Raw genomic sequence first — 6,867 nt, 5'->3', positions numbered from 1 at the left:
TAGGTGAGATCCATAGGTTTTCTTTCTGCCTAAAGGGCCTGACTTTTGCTCACTTTTCCTTGCTTCCTGTTTTTCTTCTTTTCAGATACCCTTTTCCCAGCTTTTCCATGGCTGGCTGCAGATCCTCAATCAGACACACAGATATGTCATCTCTTCAGTGAGGGAACCGGGGCCCCTCCGTCCCCATCATGCCCTCCTATGGCCTGGCACTCAACTGGACTCCATGAACGTTTGGCAACAGCTGGACTAGGACAAGGGAGGAAGGGTTGTGAATTCGTTCAGATGGTGGGGAGACACAATGAGCTTCGGCTTGAATGAGAAAGAGACAAGGAGAATGGGAAAAATCCCAAAAGTTGGTTATCTTAGAAAAGGACCAGCAAAGGCCTGGGACAAACACAGGCCCCTGCATCATCTTTCACAGTAGAAGGAGCTCAGGTTGGGGGCAGAACATTGGCAGAGCCCAGACATTAGTCAGTTCCCCATAGATGTTGGTTAGTGGCTTCCCTGCCTGTGTCCCCATTGTGACCATCACTCACAAAGGCCAGAATGTCACTCACATAGGCATGGTTAGAACAGAGAGTGCAGGGCGCTGTCTTAGACCCTGCAGTCCTGTTCTGGGCAGGAACGTGGGACCACTGCAGAGAGAAGGATGGACAGGGTCCCAGGAAGTACCCCTGGGAAGATGGGGAGCTGATGGGCAATTTCACATGGACTTCAGAAGGGACCTGGAGCTTTCCCAGCAAGTGGGAGAGGCAGCCACTAAGGCTGTGGAAACTCACCAGATGTTTTAAGGCCTTAAGTGCTCCTAGGCTCAGTACTGGTGCCTACAACACCACCCCACATCCTTGAATACTCTGTGCCAAGCTATTTATTTATTTATTTGTTTGTTTATTTGAGATGGAGTCTCGCTGTCGCCCAGGCTGGAGTGCAGTGGCGTGATCTCGGCTCACTCAGCCTCCACCTCCTGGGTTCAAGCAATTGTCTGCCTCAGCCCCCTGAGTAGCTGGGATTACAGGCACCTGCCACCACACCTGGCTTTTTTTTTTTTTTGGTGATGGGAGGGGTGTTTAGTAGAGACGGGTTTTCACTATCTTAGCCAGGCTGGTCTTGAACTCCTGACCTTGTGATCCGCCTGCCTTGGCCTCTGAAAGTCCTGGGATTACAAGAGTGAGCCACCGCGCCCAGCCACCAAGCTTATTTTCATTTGTCCTTTGGTTTTCAACTTGTGGTCTCCTCTCTGGAGAACATCCACTAATATGACTTGGGTACCCTTCTGCTCCTGAAGACTCCACTTTATTTTATCCCTATTATCACATATATTCCACAGAACTGGCATTGGCTGTTTACTTGTCTGTATCTCCCTCTAGACGTGCGGCTCCTCAGGCATAGGGAACTTTAATCATTGTTGCCTTCAGCACCAAACAAGGGGCCCAGTCCAAAGTGATGAATGAGCTCAACAGAAGTAGATTCTGGTCATGAAAATGTCTTCCAATTACTGTTCACCAATTTCTAATTATGCAGAGCATTTAATTCTCTTCCCTTTTAAGAACCTCGCAATACTGTTAGGAGAGAAATTAGTTATCTACATTTTCCAGGTGAAGCTAATGCCCAGATTGGTGAAGATGTTTGCTCTGAATCATCCAGTTGGTGAGTTGCTGAGTCAGGACTCAAAGGCCTGTCAGGCTCCAAATATCCATATTCTTTCATTTATACCAAAAGCCTTAAAGCAGTGATACCACAAACCCAGACAAGACCATCAGGACATTGTAAAAACATGCAAATTCCTTGAAGATATGATAAAGACACAGAATTCAAGGAATTGAGAGAGAAAAAAAGGAAAGAAGGAAAGGAAGGAGAGAGAGAAAGAGGAAACAAAAACAATTATAAAGGCTAGATAGAACAATAAGATGCACCATAATATTACATATATTATATAATATTACAATTTGATCTTCAGGTAAGCAATGTTCTTCTTTTAATGCCCAGGGGTTATAACATGTACTAAGAGAATACAAACTATGATTTTAACCACATTGCTTGGCCTGTAAACTCTCTCTCTCTCTCTCCCCACATATATATATATATATGTATATAAACTGACTAATACCTGGGCTCTGCCAATGTAACATTGGCAGAGCCCAGGTATTAGTTCCCCATGGGTACTGGTTAGAAGAACAATACATGTATATAACCTTAATACAGCAAATAAGGTTAACTGGACTTCGGCTGTTGGAACTGGCCTGTGGAGTAAAGCTCAGAAGGGCTGATTTGAGACTGCAGGACAAAGTAAATCTAAGAGTGTGGACGGGAAAGAGAAGGGGTGTTAAGGGATGAGGCCAAAGAGGGAAGAAGGAGGGGTGGGGGTATAAGCAAGGTGCCATAGCTTGAATGTCCTCTCCAAAACTCATGTTGAAATTTAATTGCCAATGTAATAGTATTGAGAGGTGGAGCCTTTAACAAGCCTTTACAGTAGCCCTCATGAATGGATTACTGCTGTTGTCGTGGGAATGGGTTAATTATCCTGAGAGTGGGCTCCTGATAACACAGATAAGTTTGGCCCCATTTCTCTCTCTGTTTCTCAAACTCGCTTCTGCCTTCCACTAGATGCCAGTGCCATGCTGTTGAACTTTCCAATCTCCAGAACCACAAGCCAAATAAACTTCTGTTCTTTACAAATGACCTAGTCTGTGGTATTCTGTTATGGCAGCAGAAAATGGATGAAGACAGAGGTAGATATGCTCATCATTTATGTAGCAAGGCAGGAAATAATTAGAAAATGTATGGAATACAAAAGAGATTTTTTTTTTTTTTTAATTAAAAAGAAATCTCAAGAAGGAATAAAAAAGTACTATTGGAAGTATAGGAGGTGGGTGGTATAAGTGAATTAACCCCTATTTTTCTCTGAAAGAAATCAATAGGTCTAGATAAAGCTGATAAATCACAGAGGTAAACTCATAATATCTAGACTTCTGGGGTGACTGAATTAAGATGGGAACTGTTAGAAGAAGTTGCTTCTGGAAAATAGATTTATGGCAGACAGGAGGACCACGTAAGACAATTCCTATGTAGAAGTATTATTTATCTGAAACTTTAGGTTTATGAGTGCTATATTACATTTATTCTAAAATGTAATTTTATTTATTCTAAACAATTTGGGAACAGGAATTTGCATTTTTAATCAGCTACTTAGGTAATTTTTATGCTCTCAGCCCTGTTTTGGAACCATTGCCTATGGCTTTGGATGGCCTGAGAGGGGCTGTTCTTGTCTTACCAGCTTCAGTGAGGACCTAGGGAATCCCTGAGCTTTGGGCATTTCTGCTGCCTTTGTAAAGGGGCTTGGAAGCTGGGGAACCTTGCTGGGTTACTTCACAACTTCCCTTTGAAAAGATCACTTGCTTCATCTTCCTGTACTTCCTCGTTGCTTCCAACTCAGGAGGAAGTTGACTCAGTCTCATGAGTGAGCTCTCAGATAATTTCTTCATTTCATTTCTTAATTCATGCCTTATAGATTGTGAATATCACTCTGGTTCTCAATGCGAGGTGATGACTCGTTCACCTCCTGACTTTTGGTTGACCCTAAGCTTGATGTGGGTGTACTGTGACCTTCCTGTCCCTTAAAGATGGAGAAAAGAGATTATGACACCTTTACAGTTGCCCTGATGTACACTCATGTTTGCCCATCACAGTTGGGAATAGGTTATGTAATCCCATGTGACTTCAAGAGGAATCTCTGCAACACATAAGAAAGAGTATGGAAGCTGCAGTGGGAGTCCAGAGCCCAGAGTTCTGAAGCCAGGTCTGAAAGGGCTGACCATGGGGCCTGGGGCATTATCTTCCCCTACTTGTCTTAATAGGAACTCTGGTCTCCTGCAGCTCACACACCCTAGCTATTGTAGATCGTCTCTTCCACCACAGGTTTCTGAAGGTTGTTCCAGGGCAGGACTGTGATCGCTTGGCCTCTAGGTCCCTCCTATTTCCCAACTTTACCTTTCTCATGCATTGGCACATAGCAAGTGCCTCAAATCCATGGTTAACTTCAAGAGCTTTGTGAATAGCGCTTTGCTGTTTTCTTTTCACATACATTCACACCCTTAATCACCAGGGTGAATCTGCAAAGTAGGCATTATTATTATTATAACAGGATGTTAAAATGGGGTGTTTTCAAAGACTGAGAACAATATAGCAGGTGTCATCCGGTGGTGCTAGACCATACGTGCAGGGCTTGCAAAGGGGCGGTCAAAAACTAGTTCACCAACATTAGCCCATCACTAAACTCTAATGTGGAGGAATGTGAACAATTTGTTTTCAGGGCCAATGCTGGTGAATTTGGGGGGTGTTTGTATTATACTAGAGTAGACTTTTTATTATCAGAAAAATCATGAGCTAGGTGTATGAGGTTTGGTCCAAGGGCAGGATAAAATATATGTTTGTGCAAGTATAATGATATACTAGTTTTCTATGGCTGCTACAATAAATTTTCACAAATTTATGGGCTTAAAACAACACAAATATACTGTCTTACCTTTCTGTTGGTCACAAATTCAACATGAATCTCAAATGGGTGAAAATCAAGGCGTTCACAGGGTACAATCCCTTCTGGAGACTCTAAGGGTGAATCGTTTTCCTCTTCTTTTCCACCTTCTAGAGGACACCTATATTCCTAGCTTCATGGTCTCCTTTCTCTATTCCAAAGCCAGCAACGTCAGGCCAAATTCTTCTCATGCTGCCGTCTCTCTGGTCCTCTTTTCTGCCTCCCTCTTCTACTTTTAAGGACCCTGTGATTACATCAGCCCCATCTGTGTAATTCCAGATATTTTAAAGTCAGTTGATTAGCAACCTTAACTCCATCTGCAACTTTAATTTCCTCTTGCCATCTCGTCTTAGTTATTATCCCGTCTACCACAAATGGAGAAGGATGGGAAAGAAATAACATTGCTTCCAGCTTGCACGTTGCTAAGCATTGCTTACTCAGTAAATGTAATTGAATCTGTTCTGCAGATGAGGAAACTGCAGATCAGGGAGATTAGGAGTGGTGTCCACTCTTGACTATGCATTGCAATCCCCTAATGCCTGGCCCCATCCTCCAGGGATTCTGATCTAATTGGTCTGGGATATGGTCTAGGCGTTGGGAGTTTGTGAAAGTTCCCAGGTGATTCTAATGAACGGTCGAGGATGGAAACCACTGGGCCAAGGAATTACTCAAATTCATCCAAACACCTGGACAAACATGGTACTACAGCCCAGCCTATCTCACTTCAAAGTCCCACTAAGGAGCTGGTGGAGGAGAAACCTCCTACCCTTTTGCTGGAGGGAATTTTCACTTTAACTAAAAACAGACTGTGGTTAAAACCAAAAGAACAGAGCTTCAGGGGTAGAACATCAAGCACTGAACTCCCGATGGCAACACAAGAACAAGCTTTCCTTTGGGAAAGAAAAATGAGAGTGTTCAGAGGACAGAACCTCATATAGGGCATGAGACCTTGATCAATGACATTGCTGTTATTTTATTTCTGTCATTATTAGGGCCAGACTATAGAGAAGGTTATGCCAGAAGGACCTTCTAGATACCTGAAGCCTCATTCCAAAGCCCACAGAGGCCCCTTCCTCTTCCTGCTCTTAGAGAGTCTGATTTGAGGGCTTTCCCATAGCACTGCATCAGTCCAGCCCCCACCCCTCCTGCACATGCTGTCCAGTCCCCAAACCCTAGGTCCCATAGTGGGTTAAATTGTGACCCCTCCAAAAGACACATCCGTGTCCTGACCCTCAGTGCCTGTGGATGTGAGCTTATTTAGAATTAGGGTCTTTGCACGTGTAATTAAATTAGGGATCTTGGGATAAGATCATTTTGGATTTAGGGTGGCCCAAATCCAATGACTGGTGTCCTTTTAGATAAAAGAGAGGGACGTTTGATGCACAGAGAAGAAGGCCAGTGAGGACAGAGGAAGGGATCAGAAGGCAGTCATGAGCCAAGAAACACCACTGGCCACCAGCAGCCACTGGAAGGTGGGAGAGAGGCCTGGGCTGGATCCTCCTTCAGAGTCTTGGAGGGGAAATGGCCCCAGTAACACCTCAATCCAGGGCCTCTGGTGTCCAGAACTATGAAAGAATACATTTCTGTCATTTCAAGCCACTCAGTTTGTGAAAATTTTGACAGTAGCCACAGACAACTAATAGAAGTCTTATCCATCCCCCAGTCTGGATACCGCAGGAGACCCAAACACAGTGAGAACGCGGAGCACTGCCTCCTGGAGCCATGTCTCCTGCCCCTGTCTGAGCCCCCAGATCCTGGAGCCTTACCCTGGATTAAGGGTACCAAGGAAGCACCAGGTCCTTCACCCCTGATTCTGGGTACTTGAGAATACCTCCAAATACAGCACATGATTTTCAACCCACATTGCACTAAAGGAGGAAAAAGGTGCTTGAGGCCAACTCCAACCCTGGGCCATGCCAGGAGAGCCCCAAGGATGGGGAAATGGTCCCAACTCTCACAGTCTTGGGGGCATGAATTGTCTCCCCAATACCTGTCTCCTCATTCATTGCTGCTAACTGCACCCTACCTTTGTTGGGCAGCAATATGTCCTAATCTGGAGGATAAGTCATGCCTGGTATAACTGGATCACAGAAGGCCCTTTCATCCTTCATTGACAGTGATGGTTTAAAAGGGAGCTCATGGCCGGGCGTGGTGGCTCACACCTGTAATCTCAGCACTTTGAGGCAGGCAGATCACTTGAGGGCAGGACTTTGAGACCAGCCTGACCCACATGGTAAAACTTCATCTCTACTAAAAATACAAAAAAAAAAAAAAAAAGCTTAACCAGGCATAGTCGTACATGCTTGTAATCCCAGCTCTTGGGATTCCTTGAAGCT

The sequence above is a fragment of the Papio anubis genome, chromosome 8, assembly GCF_008728515.1.
Source record: "Papio anubis isolate 15944 chromosome 8, Panubis1.0, whole genome shotgun sequence".
NCBI lineage: Eukaryota > Metazoa > Chordata > Mammalia > Primates > Cercopithecidae > Papio > Papio anubis.
This window is presented reverse-complemented; position numbering follows the sequence as displayed.